Here is a 20,473-nt window from a genome sequence, read left to right on the forward strand (position 1 = left end):
TTTGTAAAACGAGGATCGTATTAGTACCTACCTGATGAGGATTATATGAGTTAGCAGAAAAGCATTTAGAACAGTTTCTAGCACACAGCACTATGGTAATTGTTAGCCATCATTATTATTCTAGAAAAAGTATGTACCTATATATATTTTTGTGTGTGTGTATACGTGTGTGTGTGTGTGTATCCATGACTTAATTTTCATGACTTAGTTTAAATACTTCCTTGTATCTAATGTTGCCCATATTTACTTTGGTAATATCCCAGGAAAAGCATTCTATATTGGAAAGGAGAGGGAGATGGGAAATTAAGAGATTTTTTCTCTAATTTTCTCTTTGAAACTATAATTTTGAGACTTATGAAGATTCTGATACTGTTTTAAAACCTCTGTGTATAAAGAATTGTATTCTTTTTTCCATTTATTACCCCTGTGTAAGAGCATGAGGACCCAGTAGGTAGCATTTTTCTGTAGGCTAAGAAACAATGTGCTTTGAGAACCTAAATACATTTATTCAGCACCTCTTGACCCCTTAAGTTGAGGTGGACGTGCAGTAGCAGAAATCTCACTGATAAAACCCCCTTTTTCAAATCATTAACTACTAAGACATACATGCATAAAGGGTATAAAGGGATTTCATTTCAAGCATCATTGAGTTGTGAAGGTAAAAATTATGCATAATTCGTTCCATTGGAACTGTTATATGAGAGGCCATATTGATTTCATTGGTGACCACATATAACTTGTAACATTTCCTTAAATGATCATTTTGATTCTACTTGTGCTGAAATAGCATCCAAAGCACAAATAGGGGAAAAAGAGAGATTTCATCTAATACTGCTTTTTTATTGAGTGCCTCCTTTATGCTATTTAGTGAAAGTGGAGCCTGATGTGTGTATGTGTTTCACAAGTATTGCTGAAAGTAGCGGCTCTTAGAAGATCCTACCTTCTAAGTACATTTGAACCATGAAACAATATCTCCTTTTATCTCCCTTTGTCATTGTTAATTAGGAAAAATTGCCAGATTTCCCAGTGGTAGCATGTCTAATTTAATAACCTGAGAGTCTGATGCTCAAAAATATAATGAAGTGTACTAAATACCATGGCAGTTTTATAATTACTTATACAAAACATATTGTCACTAATCTTTACTGATTAGAAAAGACTGTTATAAAGCACAAAATGCAGTCAGATGAGAACTATAGCTCTGTTTGCACAATTCAATATAATTATTAATCGTGCAATGTTTCCTGAGTATTGGCCAATGGACCAGAATTTGTTTGAAGATGAGGAATATTCGTCAAAAAAACCCTTCTAGATTATTTCTTAATTCTGTAAAATAAATAAATAAGTAAATTTAGTGGAAGTCTCCTTCTCTCTTTTTCTTTGGAAATATTTTTATCATTTGGTTTTATTACCAGCCTAAGTGATCGCCCTAATGGGATTGGCTATTTTAATTAAAGTTTTTGTATCTTGTAAATACTGCCTGAGCCAGTATTTCTATATGTTTTAGAAAACTCAGTCTCTTCCAATTTTTTTTTTATTTTAAAAAATTATATAGGCAGCACTGTGGAATAGTGGGTCTTACTTTTGTAAAACCCCAGTTTGAGTCTTCCCTAGTTGTGTGACCTCAGAGAAAGATGACATTTGGCAGATGACTTAACCTTGGAATCTCAGTTTTCTTATCTGAAAACACAGGAATGTTTATTATAAGGATTAACTAAACTTTTACTGTAAACCATATCACCTGTACATTGTAGGTATCAAAAAACCCATAAACTTTTCCCCTTAGGAAAATGGCCATGATGTGGGAGCAGTAACACATGAAGACTGAGCATGGTGTTTTAGAGCGTGGATGTGTCATACAGATCTGAGCTTGAATCTCGACTCTACCACTTAACGTGTTTTGTGATTCTGGGGAGATTACTTAATCTCTGGGAACCTTACTTTCCTGACCTGTTAAATTGAGACAATAATAGTATCACTTCTTGGGGATTAAATAGCGAAAGTTTAAGAAATTGAAGCATGTAGAAACTTCACACAATAAGGGATCCGTGGGTGCTTTTCTGGGTCTTTATGTTTTAGGTGTGTCTCTTACAATTCACGTACCCTGATGAAGCCTTGTAATGTACTGTTATACTCCTTTTATCTGGTGTTGGTATCTGAAATTCCCTTAAGGTAAAATATGGGTTTTTATTTCATTTTTTGCAACCAGTTTGACTATGCTAACCTACTGCATCCTCACGCTTTTACATAAGGGTAATAAATAGAAAAAAAATCCTTTACACACAGAGGTTTTAAAACTGTACCAAAATCTTCATAGGGCTAGTTTAATTATTTGGAATGGATTTGTGATTGGTGGTAGAATCAGATTTTTCTTAATAATGATGATAGTAAAGAGGTTCAATAGCAGTTAGAAACTAATAATATGAGTTCTTCCAAGAAAGAATAATGCCTCCACAAAGATTTTCCAAAATTACCCATTTGGGGATAGTTTCAGGGAGTTGAAATGATGGAAGCTCCAAGGTTTTGCACAATTCAAAAATATTCCACCTTTTTTCTTTAGCATAGACTAGACTCTCTGTATATATCTTTGTTTTATTCATTTTATTTGCTGAACATTGAGCATTTAGTAGGATACAAAGGCTCAGATATTATTCCTGCCATCAAAATATTCACAGATGGGGTGGAGAGCACTGGGAACAGATGCATAAATGGATATTGCTAATAACCTTTATTAAGGACAGTGCCAAAGGAATGTAAAGGTGTTACGGGAGCATGACAAAGGGTACTGGCCTGGTCTAGGGAAAAGCAGGAAAGGAATAATGGACTAGGTGATGAATAGGGATTGGTTTTCAATCAGAGATGGTTCTATACTCCTAGCAGGTGTTTACAATATATAGGGGCATTTTTGGTTGCCACAAAATGATTGGAGAGTGGCATTATTGGCCTTTAGTGAGTGGAGGCCAGTGATGCTGAATGTCTTTTAATGTACAGGATAATCCACACATGGCAAAAACTGTGCTTTCCCAAATACCAACAGGAAACATTGAGTGAAGAGGGGAAATAAGGTATTCTAGGGAATAGGAACTATTATTTATGTTGTATATATACTATAGTATGAAAAACATTGCATTGAGCTTGTAGTATATGTAAAAATAAAGGCAATTAGAAATTGAGAATACTCTTTTTTCTGTCTATTGGTTTCACTTGGAATGCCCTGAACTGGTTTTTCAAGCCCATGATTTTCCTGAAGCCTAAGGTAATGATACATGTTGGTTTTGAGTATGCCTAATGGTGACGCCAGGCTTCTCAAGCCCCTGGAGAATAAGTTCATTCAGATCACTATCAGAATGATGAAACCCCAGGAAAGAACATTTCCTTTTTTTTTTTCTTTCCAACAGACTGCCAAGTTAAGAGGGGGCAAACTGTAAAACAGTATTGACATTTTGAACCAGAAAATCTGTTTTTCTTTGCTTTGATATATTTTAGAATAAAATAGATTTGCTCAGACATCCAAAACAGTTAAGAAAGTTATCCATGCCTATAGCCTAAATGCAGAGGAAACACCAGGAGAAATAATTAAGTTGCATACATGCAGGAGCAGGAGCAGGTGGAAAGGAAGAGGAATGTGGGATAGGAGTCTAGGAGCCTCTGGCTCTAGGGATGTGTCCAGTGAGCACAGAGGATAATCCCCAATAGCGATATAACCCAACAGTGAAGATACAGACAACGAGTTCCAGTATTTTAGCAGAAATGGTAGACTGGCCATGATGCTACGCGCTAAGGTTTTCAGAGTTTGCTCCATCAAATCGCAAGGTTTTGCAGAGGAGTTATCTACGACAGAATTGGGAAAGGGTTTGGGAGGGACAATAAGTGAGAAGAGGGGCAAGGAGAAGCTGGGTTAGTCAATTTCTACTCTGGCCTTCAGCAGGCATCTCTCATTATTACTAGGTTGGTGCAAAAGTAATTTCGGTTTTCACCTTTACTTTCAATGACAAAAACTGCAATTGTTTTTGCACCAACCAGTATATGTGTTGGAGTTCTGTATAGGATTTTATTTTAAAATGATACAAATTTCTGCTTTAAAAGTTATTTGAAAACCACTAATATTCAAAAAGCATCACAATGCTCATTGCTAGTGTCACTTATTCATTTAGAAATTAATCTGCTGTGCAAGTTTGATCAAGTGCCTTAACCACTCTGTGCTACTATTTTTTAAAAATTTATCTAGGTAATGAGGTTTTCCGACTGAAAATTTTAAGGATCTTTCTAGCTCTAACATTCTGTGAATTTTCAAATGTATCAGTCAACTTACTGCTTTATTGTGAAGAGAGATGATTTGATAGGCTAAGTATAGATTGATTCACGGGAACTAACAGATGAACCACACAGAAGACCTAGGAGATTCTAGGTTTTTGATCTGAAAGTTATAAGAAGTGTGAAATTAAAATGAGGTTATTTATGGAAATTCACAGTTTCCACCACTCACAGTTGCTACTGGTTTCATCAAGGCATAACATCTTGGCAAACAAGAAACAGGAACCCTAATTCATCAGTTTACCTGATGTGCTAGTTAAAGCTTTTCACTGGAACTATTAGTGGGCCAGGCTTCCACTGGGTAGAGGTGCTGGTTTCATGAAGTTATCAGAACCTTTTCAAGAGATTGTCAGAAAAGAGTCCTTTCAACTCTTTAGTACACATTTTCAGTTAGTCGGACACAGCTGCATGAGGTATGAATTTACTTTTCTAAGAATCATTTGATGAAGCAATACCCTTGATATGGCTGTACTTCCCAGCAAGGATTTGGAAACATTATGCAGCCTGTCTAGTCTGACAATTTCACACATTCACTTCCCATTTTCCTATTAGCGTTTAAGAAATTGCGTTACTCACTTGACCTCCATTCATTTTAAGCACATTATCCTGGCTGAATGTTCAAGCTGGTTGTTAAGGAACAGCACCTCTGGGTTCTGCTATCATCTCTGTTTGCCTGGGTTGGTCCCTTGGCCGTTTGCTAGTAATTTAAAATGGTTTCGTGGGATTGCTGGATTTAGGCTTGCTCTCTGCTTGTTTCGAAATATACTGGCTGGCATTGTAGTAGTTTGTTTAGAACATTTTCTGCATTAAAGAGAGAAATGAAATGCTCCACTAGAGGGTCACAGACCAGCACAAGTTTATGCAGTGATTACAAAACCACATATTGGTATTATGCTCAGCACTACATGTAGGTCATTGTATTTCATTTAAGTCTTACAACGATGTTATGAGGAAAGTGTCATCATCATCATCACCATCACCATCATCATCATCATCATCATGTCATGATTAGAGGTGAGCAAATTGAGGCTCACAGAGGTAATAACTTAACCAAAATCTCACAAGCTAATTACTGTTTCTTAGTAAATTTATTTGGCTCACTTCTCCTTGGTGGTTGTTTGTAGTAATTACAAAGATGTATGGCAATATGTTATTTAGGCAGAAGTGTACTGTCATAGTCTAATATACCCAATTTTTGTGCTAATTTAAATTATAATCAGAATGCAAGACTTTTATTAGATTAATTCACACTCAGATCCAATTAAATGTCATGGACACCAGGTAAAGTTTGACTATTATCTTGTTGGAGCTTTTGGTTGAGAGCTGGCACTACATGTTTTATTGCTAGTGCATTCATCTCCACAACGTGGAGGGTGGCTTGGTTCATAGCCCCTTAACTACCGAATGCATGGCCACTGCTGTCTTTCAATTATGTTTTGTGATTCTGCAGTACAGAATACTCCAGTTATTTTCTTTGTTACACCTGAAAGTGACTCGGAAGCCTGAAGTCTTTATTTCTTTCAGTGAGCACTTGCAGACAAACAGTGAAAGAAAAGGATTCATTAGACATTGTTTTTCAGCTCTTCTAACAAGGAAGTAAAACGAATAGGTGGGTTCAAGTGATGTCAAGTATCAAAGCTGATTTGTTTTTATGGCTTAGCACAGTTACTGCTTTCAGAACACTGTCAGTATGTATTTAACACTGCTTTGATTCAGAACTCTATGCAGTTGTAAGAGTGACTGGTATACACAGGGATATACTAAAATAGCACAATATTAAAGCATCGTGACCGATGTATGCCAAGTGCACCTGTATTCTCCAAGGAGATTTGTCAGAAGTTTTCCCTCTTTTGAACTCATCAAATCTTATAAACAACCTGAAATCTTTATCAGAACTATGTAGGGATGTAAATAATAAATGAATAATTTCTAGTACTGTGTATTCTGCTGCATGTCTATGCTTCAGTGTATACTGATTTCTTGTACTTCTTTCCCCCACATGTTTCTCAGTAATTATTTTTATTTAATTTACATATATACAAATTGTCTCAACATTTTTGAAAGCACTGAATTACATTCGTTTCTCAGCATAAAGGCATTTGTTTTTTTCTTGGTATAGAAGTACTGCAGACTCATTATGTAAAGGAAAAATGAAACTACAAAAAGTTGGAAGGCAGACAAAGCCAAAAGCATCCCCTAAGACAATCATCACTAATTCTTTGTGTTTCTAAGTCTCTTTATTTTAAGCATTTAAAAAACATATTTTTTCAAATGTACATAAAATCTGTGATTTTTAAATATTTATCATAGCATAGCACTTCTCTATGCTAATACATAACTTCTCTAAATGCCATTCTAAATAACTGTGTGGCATTGTGTCAAGAAATATTCAACATAGTTTTTTTCTGCTATTAAACTAGGGAAGAAAAGAATTCTTTCTTAATATATTTACAGCTACATACCTTCACCTAACAGCCTGTTTCCTTCCTATGAAATATGAGAAGCTTTAACCACTGTTAAGCACAGTGCAGGCACCATCGATGAGGATGGCCAGGAGCCTTCATGCTGAAGCAGAGTTCTTTAAAGTTTCCTGCTGTGCCAGGCATTGACGTTTTTGTTGGGAGTCTGGGGACTTCTTGAGGGGTGTCAGGACTGTAGTTCTTCACTTGCCTGAAGGCATGCCAATAAACTGGCTGAAAATTAGTCCTGGCTTTTATTTTAAGAGTCAGGACCAGGACAAAGACACTTGCTATAACAATTATTATTCTGGAAAATTCTAACCAATTCAGTAACAATAATCAAAAATAAGAAAGAAGGGAAGAAACAAAACATATAGCTGATATGATTGTCTAGCCAGAAAAACTAAAGAGAATCAATTGAAAAACTGGAATTATTGAGAGTTTAGCTAAGTGACTAGATTTTTAAAACAAATATACAAAAATGTGTAACATTATCACAGATGAGCAAAAACGTAATAGAACATTTCATGGAATTAGTTCTGTTTAAGTTGTTGCTGTAAATATAAAATCTCTAGGAATAGCCTTCATAAGTGTCTAGGGGTCTACATGAAGAAACTTTACAACTTTACAAAGATCCATGAAAAACTTGGATAAATGTAGAAACCTACTGTGTTGCACATTGGAAAAATTCACTGTTGTTAATGCTGACAGTAAAATTTCATCCAAAATACAATTAACAGAATTAACAGTGGAAGAGAATTGATATCACAGAAACAGACCTAAGTATTCAATTTCACATATCATGGATATTATTGTGAGATATTGTAGGATAGTACTGTGTAAGGGACTATATAGGAGTTTAAGATAAAACACCGTGGAATCAAACAATCATGAATTAAAACCCCAAATCTGCTAAGTTTTTTGGCTTGCTGTCATTTTTACCACTGTTGTAATAGTTCCCATCTCATGGAGTGGACCGAGGATTAAATAGGACATGATATGCAGTCAACACATGGTAGAGTTAATTAATATTATTTCATGTCCCTAAAACTTAAAGTATAATAATAATAATAATAATAAATATATTATTTCATCCTCAAATATTTGGAAAATTAGGCATCCTGATTTTTTCCTACATATTATGCTTCAAATGTTTAACTGTATTCTTAAATCTGTGTTTACATGACTAAAGATAAAATATAATAACATTTGACTCCTACAAAATGAAAGAAAATTAATATAATATTTTCCTGTCCCCATACATCTCATCATTAATTATCATGAACTCTATCATTTTCACCTGGGTTCTAGAAGCATCTTAAAAATAAGTTAGATATTTCTATGATTCAATTCTCTGCAATGTTGAATCTATGATTTACTATACTATTATAGGTAAGCAATCCTTGATTATAATAGTAATAATTGCCTGTTGTAGAAGGTATGAAAAACACAAAAAGGTGTCAAGAAGAAATTTGGAATGACCCAAAATTCCATTACTTGAAAATAATCATCATTAATACTCTTGTGTCTTTTATTTTGGATTCTTTTTTCATTCGTGTGTGCTCTTGAGTTTCAGAATTAATAAATTTGCTTAATACAATTTCAATAAACATCTCAACTGAATTTGTTGGAAGTTTAATTCAATGAAATGATTTCAGGAATAATTTTAAAATATGTTTTTAAAAGGAGAAAATTTAGGGAAGACTTGTCTTTACCAGTTTTACTGTGTTATAAAACTCTCCAAATTAAAATTGTTTTGTACTGGTGCAAAATTGGCCAGCAAATTTGTGATTCCATAAATAGTCCAGGAAGAGAATTTAGTGTTTAAAATATTTAGTATATGATAAAATTGCTATGATCAGCAGGAGAAAATATTATATAGCAAAATTTTCAGGGATTAAAAAAGTGAGATATTACTTTTTACCATATAGAAAAATAAATTTCAAAGTAATTTAAGGCTACACCAATTATGGTTTTTAATTACCATGTTTGTAATTTTCATACAGGTTAGCTTTATCTTAGCCTGTACTCCTCTTGTAATATTTTACTTTAAAAGGACAGTGTCTCCTTTTATCTTTTTGAGAACTTGAAGTATACAAGTAAAATTTATATCTTGCCATAAATTTTTTTAGAAAGGTGATTTTTATTTTAGATTCTTACTATTACATAATCTGTTTTTCTTATGCTGCAGAATAATTTCATAGGTCTAGCACAGTTGTTCTCTACTTATCCTCACAGAGAGAATGTAAGTATTATTTTGTTGTAGCAGAGTAAGTTTTTCATGCTTTCTAGAGGGCTTCTCAGACCTTTTCATGGCACACACTCAGGTGCCCATCTTGATTTATGTCTGATTTATTTTGTTTTCATTTTTCTTTGCTTTTTATACTGTAGGTGCTCATTAAGTTCTTCTTACTTCATAGTTCAATTTATTTTGAAGAGAATTCTACTAATTTGCATTTCTGTGGCTCCCTCAAGTAGGATTTTGATTTGTAAAACTCATATAACTGTTTTATCAAATAACAACTGGAAATGAATACAAAGTTGCTGACATCCCTAGCATTTTAATTGTTGAAGGTAGAGGGATCATCTCAAGATTACCCAAGAATTATGTGGCTGAATAATTGCTCCTTTAGCATGTGCTATACATTTTATTTAATTGCAACATGTAACTTGCCCATGATGGAGAAAATCCATCATGAATTTGACATTTTTCTGATCACCTAAGAATTCTCATTTCTGGTTTGTGACATGCTGAATATATTGGGTGATTTCAGCAGTGTTAGAAAATTCTAGAAACAATTCTCAAGGTAAAATTAATTGTGACTTACTGTGAATAAGAATGTCAGATGGCTGCATAGTATCCCATGGTGTATATGTGCCACATTTTCTTTATCCAGTTTATCACTGATGGGCATTCGGGTTGGTTCCAAGTCTTTGCTATTGTGAATGGTACTGCAATAAACATTCATGTGCATGTGTCTTTATAGTAGAATGATTTATGATCCTTTGAGTATATACCCAGTAATGGGATTGCTGGGTCAAATGCTATTTCTGTTTCTAGATCCTTGAGGAATTGCCACACTGTCTTCCACAATAAAGGATGAGTTCAAGTCCTTTTCAGGGACATGGATGAAGCTGGAAACCATCATTCTCAGCAAACTAACACAGGAACAGGAAACCAAACACCGCATGTTCTCACTCATAAGTAAGAGTTGAACAGTGAGAACACATGGACACAGGGAGGGGAACATCACACACCACGGGCTGTTGAGGGGTGGGGGCTAGGGGAGGGATAGCATTAGGAGAAATACCTAGTGTGGATGACAGGTGGATGGGTGCAGCAAACCACCATGGCACGTGTATACCTATGTAACAAACCTGTATGTTCTGCACATATATCCCAGAATTTAAAGTATAATAATAAAAAAAGAAGAATGTCAGATGGCTTTAGGAGGATAATAGAGGAGATTGATGCAATTATTGTTAAATAATAATAATAATTAGTGATCAGATAATAATCACTGATAATGAAGCCCAAGATACTAAAATCCCAAGCTTTTGCTATTGAACAAAAATGGTGTTTGTACTCCTCACTTAAAAAAAAAGTGTTGCAATAAAATCATTGTCTTCTTTTCCTTTTCCTGCAATTGCTGAATGAGTTCAGTTGGTAGTAATGTCTTTGTCTATTTTTAAACTGTGTGAGAATGTGCTTTGGAGACATGAGCTTTTTTTTCTTCTTCAAATATTCTTGTAATAATCTACACTGATGTACTAATATTCTGTTTGTCTGATTTTCTGACATTATAAAAATGGTAATATAACCAGCAATGTGCCATAGCAATGAGAGATATGCCATATCCCTTAAGGTTTTTCTAATTAGCTACTTAATGAGAAAATTTGGTAATTGTATTGAGTTAAAGGACTAGGTGTATTTATTTGGACAACATTCGATTTTGAGCGAAGACTTTTTTAAGAGAATAAAAATGCAACTGTAGCATTGTATAACTAATGTGCACAGCTCACTGTTTTTTAAGATAACAATTTAAATCTATTAACAAAGATCTGATTTCAGAGTTTCATAATATTGAGGATTTATTTAGCTTGTAAAACCTGTAGCAACCTATTCATATGTTCTGAGATAGAAAATACATCAAGGAAATTTTTGTCATTTATCCCGTAAAGAAGGATTAATTAGTCAGTTTGTTAATCTGTAAGAATGTGTGAATTTCCATGTTTCATGTTTCCAATTCCAAATTAGAGTAAGTAGGACTAGAATAATTTTAGTAAATATTCTTTTGAAATGCGGAGTTTTCAATGTGGCTCTCCAATGTTAATAAGCTTGTTGTGGCTGTCAATATCTGAAATGGTCCATAATTTATAATTGAAAAGCTGCCATCAGGCAAAGTTTTCTGAGGTCTCTTTCTTTCATATAACAATATTGCTTGAGTATCTGTATGATTTCCTCCTGTAGCAAGTTTGTGCAAATCCTGTCAGGGGAGAAAGCACAAGCTATATCCTTGCTTTTCAGAGAGAAAACTAGTTTTACGGAGAAATATCTTGCCCAGAGTACTCAATCAAGTGACAGGGCTAAAAGGAGAGTCTGTTTATATGATTAAGTGATACAAGTCATGCTTTATTTCTTCTTATCACTAATTCTTATTCCAGTCAGTCAGCTCATCTATGCAGTCAGTGTAACGTGGATGACATGGCTACGAATCCTAGCCTAACCTAGGATTTGGTGTTCTGTTTTTTTTTGTTTGTTTGTTTTTTTGTTTTGTTGCCTGTGAACAGGATCTGAGAAATAACATGTGGTACAAATGTCACGAATTGTGTCAAATATTACCATCCCCATGCCAGTTGTAGCTGATGATTCACCTGTGAAATAGAGCCACCAATAATAAGAACTTTCCAAATACAACCTCAAAAATTTTTGAATCAGAGATTTTTCATTAAAAAAAAAATCAGAGTCAGGCAAAGAGAAAATGGACACAAGCATTTGAGCTGGTCTCAGTCAGTTGGAGATTCTTAAATTCAGAGAACAGGCCCAGGGATTGTGCTTGCCTCTTCTATGGAGTCATTATAAGAAAACCTCTGTCTCCCTTTACTTATGTCTTTATCAAATGTTTTAACTTACATTCAGGACTGTTTTTTGTCCCCATCTTGAAATGTTAATCAATATAACTAGTCATCCAAAATGACCAACTGGAGAAGTTACACGATTCAGTACCTTGGTACCTACGGTGGTTAATTCTGTGTACCACACACACAAATATCCATAGAAGTTAAACAAAAGAAAAAGAAAAAGGAACAAAATCATATAAATGCAAAAAATCATCAAAACACAGAGGAAGACAGCAAGAGAGGAAATGATTTTTAAAACCTACATGACTAAGAGAAAACAATTAACAAACCGGTATTAGTAAATCTTGCTCTATCGATAATTATTTTAAATATGAATGGATTAAACTCCGCAATAAAAAGATATCAAGTGGTTGAAAGAAAATAAGACTCAACTACTGTCTATAAGAAATTCACTTTAGATTTAAGAACACATATAGACTGCAAGTGAAGGGATAGAAAAAGATATTTTATACAAATAGTAACGAAAAGAGAGCCGAAGCATCTACATTATATTGGGGAGAATAGACTTTGTCAAAAAGTGTCACAGAGACAAGGAATTTTATAATGATTAAAGGTCAATCCATCAGGAAAACACAATTACAAACATATTATGTGCCCAACATCAAAGCACCTAAATATATACTTAAAAATGGACAGATCTGAAGGGAAAAATAGAAAGCAATAAAATAATAGTAGGGGACATTAACACCATATTTTCAACAGTGGACAGAACATCCAAATCAGTAGGGAAAAAGAGAAGTTGAATAACACCATAAGCCAAATGGACCTAACAGACATATACAGAACATTTCACCCAACAGCAGCAGAATACACATTCTTCTCAAGTGCATACCAATCTTCCTCCATTGTAGATCACATATTAGGTCACAAAACAAGTCTTAACAAGTTTAAGAAGAATGATGTCATACAAAGTATTTTCTGGCCACAATGGAATGAAGCTGGAAATCAATAGCAGAAGGAATAGTGTAAAATTCACAATGATATGGAAACTCAACCATACACTCTTAACCACTTGGTACAAAGAAGAAATAAAAAAGGAAATTAGAAGATATCTCTAAAGAAATAAAAATGAAAACGGAACATACCAAAATTTATGGGATTCAGCAAAAGAAGTACTTATAGGGCAATTCATTGAGAAAAACACTTAAAAAGGAGAAAGATTTCAAATACACAACCTAATTTTATTCCTGAAGGATATAGAAAAAGAACAAATTAAACCCAAAGTTAGCAGATGGAAGAAAATAACAAAATATTAGAGCAGAAATAAAGAAAAATAGAAAAACAATAGAAAAATCTATGACACTGAGAGGTGTGGTTTTTTTTTTGACAAGATAAACAAAGTTGAAAAACCCCTTAGTTGGATAACCTAAAAAAAATTAAGAGATTAAATAAAGTCAGAAATGAAAGAAGATTCATTACAAGGGATGCCACAAAAATAAAAAAAGCAAAACTAGAGAATACTATGAATAGTTATCTGCCAACAAACAATAACCTGAAGAAATGAATAAATTTCTAGAAACATACAACCTACCAGGACTAAATCATGAAGATATCAAAAATCTCCCAACAAAGAAAAGCTCAGGATAAGATAACTTTAGTGATGAATTCTCTCAAACATTTAAAGAAGAATTAATGCTACTTTTCAAACTCTTCCAAAACATTGAAAGGGAGGAAACGCTGCCAAATGAATTTTAAAAGGACAGCATTGAACTCATATGAAAACTAGATAAGGACATGCAAGGAAAGGAATTTCAAGCCAATAACCCTGATGAACATAAACACAAAAATTCTTTGCAAAATAGTAGCTAACCAAATTCAACAGCACACTGAGAAAATCATATGCCACGACTAAGGGGGATTTATCCCTGGGATGCAAGAATGGTTCAAACATATCCTTATTAATTAATGTGACATGACACAACTAAGAGAATAAAGGATAAAAAATCACACGATCATCTTAATACATGCAGAAAAGGCATTTGACAAAACTCAGCACCGTTTTATAATAAAAATTATCAACAAACTAGAAATAGAAGGAAATTACCTCAACATAATAAAGGCCATATATGAAAAGCCCATTGTTAACATTATACTCAATAGTGAAAAACTGGAAGGTTATCTTCTAAAATACGAAACAAGGGAAGTGTGCCTACTCTTCCCGTTTCTATTCAACATAGTACTGGAAGTCCTAGCCAGAGCAATTAGGCAACAGGAAGAATAAAACTCATCCAAATTGGAAAGGAAGAAGTAAAATTGTCCCTGTTTGCAGACAACATGATCTTATATATAAGAAAACCCTAAAGACTCCATTTAAAAAATGTTAGAACTAATAAACCAATTCAGTAAATTTGCATGATACAAAAACCAACATACAAAAATCAATTGTGCTTCTATACAATAACAATAAACTACATGAAACAGACATTAGGAAAACTATCTCATTTACAATAGCACCAAAAAGAATAACACACCTGGGAATAAACTTAACTAAGGAGGTAAAAGACTTGTATACTGAAAACTATAAAACATTGATGAAAGAAATTAAACACGACATAGACAAATGGAAAGACATCCCATGTTCATGAATTGGAAAAATTAATATTGTTAAAATGTACATGCCACCCAAAGAAATCCACAGATTCAGTGCAATCCCTATCCAAATTCCAATGACATTTTCACAGAAATAGAAAAAACAATTCTAAAATTCTTATGGCACCACAAAAGACCCAAAATAGCCAAATTAATTTCGAGAAAGAAAAACAAAGAGATGTAAAACTTCCTTGATATCAGAATATATAACAAAGCTACAGTAATCAAAACAGGATGGTACTGAAAGACAGATATATTGAGCAATGGGACAGAAATAGAGAGCCCAGAAATAAGTTCACTCATATAAGTTCAGCTGATCTTTGACAAGGGTTCCAAGAATATGTAATGGGGAAAGGATAGCCTCTTAACAAATGGTGTTGGAAAAACTGGATATACATATACAAAAAAGTGAATTTGGACCTATATCTTATGCCATACACATAAATCAAGTCAAAATGGATTATAGGCATTTATGTAAGAATCAAAACTGTAAAACTTATAGTAAAAACGTAAGAGAAAGGTCTTGGCAATGAATCATGGATATAACACAAAATGCACAGGCAACAAAAACAAAAGTAGACAAATTGAACTACCTCAAACTAAAGCTCCTGCACAACAAAGGAAACATTCAACAAAAGGAGAAAGCAACCTATGGAATGGAAGAAAATATTTGCAAACCATATATCTGATAAGGGGTTAATATTCAAAATATATGAGGAACTCCTGCAACTCGATAGTAAAAGAAATCCTAATAACCCAAATAAAAATGGGCCAAGGACTTGGACCTTGGATAAATATTTCTTCAAAGAAAACATGCAAATGGCCAACAAGAATATGAAAAATTGTTCACTAATCAGAGAAATGCAAATCAAGACCACAAAGTGATATCACCCTACCACCTATTGGAATGGATATTATAAAAAACCAAAAGATAAGTGTTAGCAAGGTTGTGGAGAAAAGAGAGGCTTTGCACACTGTTGGTAAGAATGCAAAATTATGCAGTCCTATGGAAAGCAGCGTGGATGTTCCTCAATGAATTAAAAATAGAACTATCATAGGATGCAGCATTCCCACTTCTGGGAATTTCTTCAAAAGAATTGAAATCAGGATCTCAAGGAGATATTAGCACTCGTATGTTCATTGCTATGGCTATATTCAACATAGCTAAGAAGTGGAAACAACATAAATGTCCACCGACGGATGAATGAATAAAGGAAATGTGGTATACACATATGACGGAATACTATTCAGCCTTTAAAAAGAAGGAAATTCTAACATGTGCTGTAATGTGGATGAAGCTTCAGGACATTATGCTAGGTGAAATAAGCCAGACACAGAAAGACAAATACCGTATGATTCCACTTCAGTCAAGCAAGATAAATAATCTCTATAGATCTGCTTAATAAAATTGTATCTATAGTTAACAATAATATATTGTACACTTAAAACTTTTTTAAAAGGGTGTAAATCATGCTAAGTGTTTTTACTGTAATGAAATAAAATAAGATAATTAAAATAAATAAAATTTAAAAAAGCAAGTGAGCTTTAGGTAGAGCTAGCACACTACAGGTTACTAATATACACTATAATTTTATGGAGAAATATATCAGGAACTATGTAATATTTTCCATATTTTTAAAATTATTCTTTCCTTTGTTTTTTTACTCTTCACAAATGCCAGCTAACCTGTTTAATCTCAATAAAAACTTTGTCTACAGATGTTTACATAGAGCTTCAAACCCAATACTCTTAGGAAATCGGAATAATCAGGGAATCTACAGAGAAAAGAAGAATTCCTCATGCTGTAAAGCTGGGATAAGTTTGGCCAATTCTTCTCTTATTCTTAATTTGATCTGAAAGATGTCAAACAATTTTGAGACCATATCCCTTTAAAATAGACAAGAAAAATATAACGGAACTGGTTTTATTACCACAAATTAGGATTGAACTCAACTGACAGCTGGTCCTGCTAGATAATCTAATTATGATAGAATCTACTACAGCCCACAATAAACTATTTCTTAACCAAAGAAATTATTTTTAACAGATGTTCTGTGGTGTTTAATTAGTTTATATCATGTAACTATATAATAGGTCAACTCAAGGACTTGCCTAGGGGTTAACTTTGTAAATAATTCATCTCAGAGGGTTCAACAGAAAGTTACATTTCTCACAATTGATAATGCCTAGTTTTCCAGGAAAAAAAAAGTAATCACAACCCTGCTATCTCTAAAAGAAGCATGGGGTACCATCCTTTCCACCTCATTTGGGTAAAAACAAATCCAGAGCTGTTTTCTCAATAGATGTTGGCTCTATCCACTGGTCATCCATTATAGAGTCCACCCCCTGTGAAAGTAGGGTGGCTTATTCTTTGGGGAAGTATCTTATTTGGCCCTCTCAGTTTTCAATATCAAAACATGTAGGTCTGTCTGTCTGTCTGTTTTTTTTTTTTTAAACAGAACATGGGCATTCAAATTTCTTAAGAGAGAATATAACACAACTATGTGCTGCCCAGAGTTTACAAACTCAACAATGTAAGATAATACTTACAGAGGTAGGTGTCTTAAACAATTAAGGTAATCCGTTCCTGTAGATAGATTAAGCTTGTCTTGGATAAAACTAGCCTATTTATGACTGGAGAGTATTCTTTTGAGCTCTAGGAGCATAGCTTCTCATTTAATTACAGTTTGTCCTGAAATTCTCAAATTCAGTAGAATGACGTCAAGTAGAAGCAGTATGAAACTTACCCTGGTGTTTCTTGTAGATGTGTGGAAACTGTTGTCAACCACTGTGTGTTATAAAATATGCTATTGATATTAACATGTATTGACTTATTATTCTTATGATTAAATTAATAAATATGTTACAAAAAAGACACAATAAAGCCAAAGTAAGTTGTAAGCATCAATACATTTCTCCCTAGACACTTCAACATGTGTAACATAAAGTTCAATATTTGTTTACTTTTTTCTTTTGAAGACATGAAAAGAAATGTATAAATCTTACAAGTACCATTTGATGAGTTGTACACATGCTTCCACCCATGTCACCCCAGACCCTATCATGCAGGAGAACATTACCATTGCCTAAAAACCTTCTCTGTCCTGGACCTACACGTTGCCCCAGAGGCAACCACTATTCCAGTATCTTTGTCTTAAATTAGTTTTGCCTGTCTTCTATGTGAAATCATACACTATGTACCCTTTTGTATAATGCCTCTTTTTGTTTTTCTTATCATCTTAAAGTGTATTTTTGTATATATATTTTTTCATATTTTAAGTTCTAGGGTACATGTGCACAATGTGCAAGTTTGTTACATATGTATACATGTGCCATGTTGTTGTGCTGCACCCATTAACTCGTCATTTACATTAGGTATATCTCCTAATGCTATCCCTCCCCACTCACCCCACCCCACAACAGGCCCTGGTGTGTGATGTTCCCCTTACTGTGTCCAAGTGTTCTCATTGTTCAATTCCCACCTATGAGTGAGAACGTGCGGTGTTTGGTTTTCTGTCCTTGCAATAGTTTGCTGAGAATGATGGTTTGCAGCTTCATCCATGTCCCTACAGAGGACATGAACTGATCCTATTTTATGGCTGCATAGTATTCCATGGTGTATATGTGCCACATTTTCTTAATCCAGTCTATCATTTTTGGACATTTGGGTTGGTTCCAAGTCTGTGCTATTGTGAATAGTGCTGCTATAAAGATACATGTGCATGTGTCTTTATAGTAGCATGATTTATAATCCTTAGGGTATATCCCTATTAATGGGATGGCTGGGTCAAATGGTATTTCTAGTTCTAGATCCCTGAGGAATCGCCACACTGACTTCCACAATGGTTGAACTAGTTTACAGTCCCACCAACAGTGTAAAAGTGTTCCTATTTTTCCACATCCTCTGCAGCACCTGTTGTTTCCTGACTTTTTAATGATCGCCATTCTAACTGGTGTGAGATGGTATCTCATTGTGGTTTTGATTTGCATTTCTCTGATGGCCAGTGATGATGAGCATCTTTTCATGTGTCTTTTGGCTGCATAAATGTCTTCTTTTGAGAAGTGTCTGTTCATATCCTTTGCCCACTTTTTGATGGGGTTGTTTGATTTTGTCCTGTAAATTTGTTTGAGTTCTTTGTAGATTCTGGATATTAGCCCTTTGTCAGATGGGTAGATTGTAAAAATTTTCTCCCATTCTGTAGATTGCCTATTCACTCTGATGGTAGTTTCTTTTGCTGTGCAGAAGCTCTTTAGTTTTATTAGATCCCATTTGTCAATTTTGACTTTTGTTGCCATTGCTTTTGGTGTTTCAGACATGAAGTCCTTGCCCGTGCGTATGGCCTGAATGGTATTGCCTAGGTTTTCTTCTAGGGTTTTTATGGTTTTAGGTCTAACATTTAAGTCTTTAATCCATCTTGAATTAATTTTTGTATAAGGTGTAAGGAAGGGGTCCAGTTTCAGCTTTCTACATATGGCTAGCCAGTTTTCCCACCACCATTTATTAAATAGGCAATCTTTTCCCCATTTCTTCTTTTTGTCAGGTTTGTCAAAGATCAGATGGTTGTAGATGTGTGGTATTATTTCTGAGGGCTCTGTTCTGTTCCATTGGTCTATATCTCTGTTTTGGTACCAGTACCATGCTGTTTTGTTTACTGTAGCCTTGTAGTATAGTTTGAAGTCAGGTAGCGTGATGCCTCCAGCTTTGTTCTTTTGGCTTAGGATTGTCTTGGCAATGCGGGCTCTTTTTTGGTTCCATATGAACTTTAAAGTAGTTTTTTCCAATTCTGTGAAGAAAGTCATTGGTAGGTTGATGGGGATGGCATTGAATCTATCAATGACCTTGGGCAGTATGGTCATTTTCATGATATTGATTCTTCCTATCCATGAGTATGGAATATTCTTCCATTTGTTTCTGTCCTCTTTTATTTCGTTGACCAGTGGTTTGTAGTTCTCCTTGAAGAGGTCCTTCACATCCCTTGTAAGCTGGATTCCTAGGTATTTTATTCTCTTTGAAGCAATTGTGAATGGGAGTTCACTCATGATTTCGGTCTCTGTTTGTCTGTTATTGGTGTATAGGAATGCTTGTGATTTTTGCTCATTGATTTTGTATCCTGAGACTTTGCTAAAGTTGCTTATCAGCTTAAGGAGATTTTGGGCTGAGACGATGGGGTTTTCTAAATATACAGTCATGTCATCTGCAAACAGGGACAATTTGACTTCCTCTTTTCCTAATTGAATACCCTTCATTTCTTTCTCCTGCCTGATTGCCCCAGCCAGAACTTCCAACACTATGTTGAATAGGAGTGGTGAGAGAGGGCATCCCTGTCTTGTGCCAGTTTTGAAAGGGAATGCTGTAGGGAGACCCCCTGAAACTATTGCTACAGAATAAAAGATGAAATGCTCCTGATTACTAAAAATACAAAATTGCATGCAGGATTGTGTAAAGACAATGCCAGGTTGGACTGCCAGAATGAGCAAATAGTGCGTGATGTGCTTCCACCTGCAGAGAGCCTATGAATGGACATGCAGTCAGGGAGGTTTCACATCACCAAGATTTCTATCCCGGAAAAGCAGATGTTCATAGCTCTGAGAATGGAATACGACCCTTGTGGAGCGCCTATAAACGGACGCATTGGGGGGCGCTTGTCCATATGGATAAGATAGGGCTATAAACGCCTTCATCCTGCCATGGCTCTTCTAGGCATCTTTAGGGTTAAAGGATATTGCCTTCTGTGAATTTCTGGTCTGACAGGTTGTGTAGCTTCACGTCCTGTTTACATGGATTGTTTGTTACCAGCTTTTGTTGCAATTGTTACTGCTGATTAGTATCTTGCTAATCATAGGTTATGGAAAGATTGTGTTTCTGTTTTAAGGCTCTGTTAGAAATTACTGATGCACACACTATATTGTAAATTCTTATCTCTGTATACTGTACTTCTACGTACAAATGTACTGTACTTCTACATACA

The sequence above is a fragment of the Pan paniscus genome, chromosome 11 (assembly GCF_029289425.2).
Source record: "Pan paniscus chromosome 11, NHGRI_mPanPan1-v2.0_pri, whole genome shotgun sequence".
NCBI classification, from domain to species: Eukaryota; Metazoa; Chordata; class Mammalia; order Primates; family Hominidae; genus Pan; species Pan paniscus.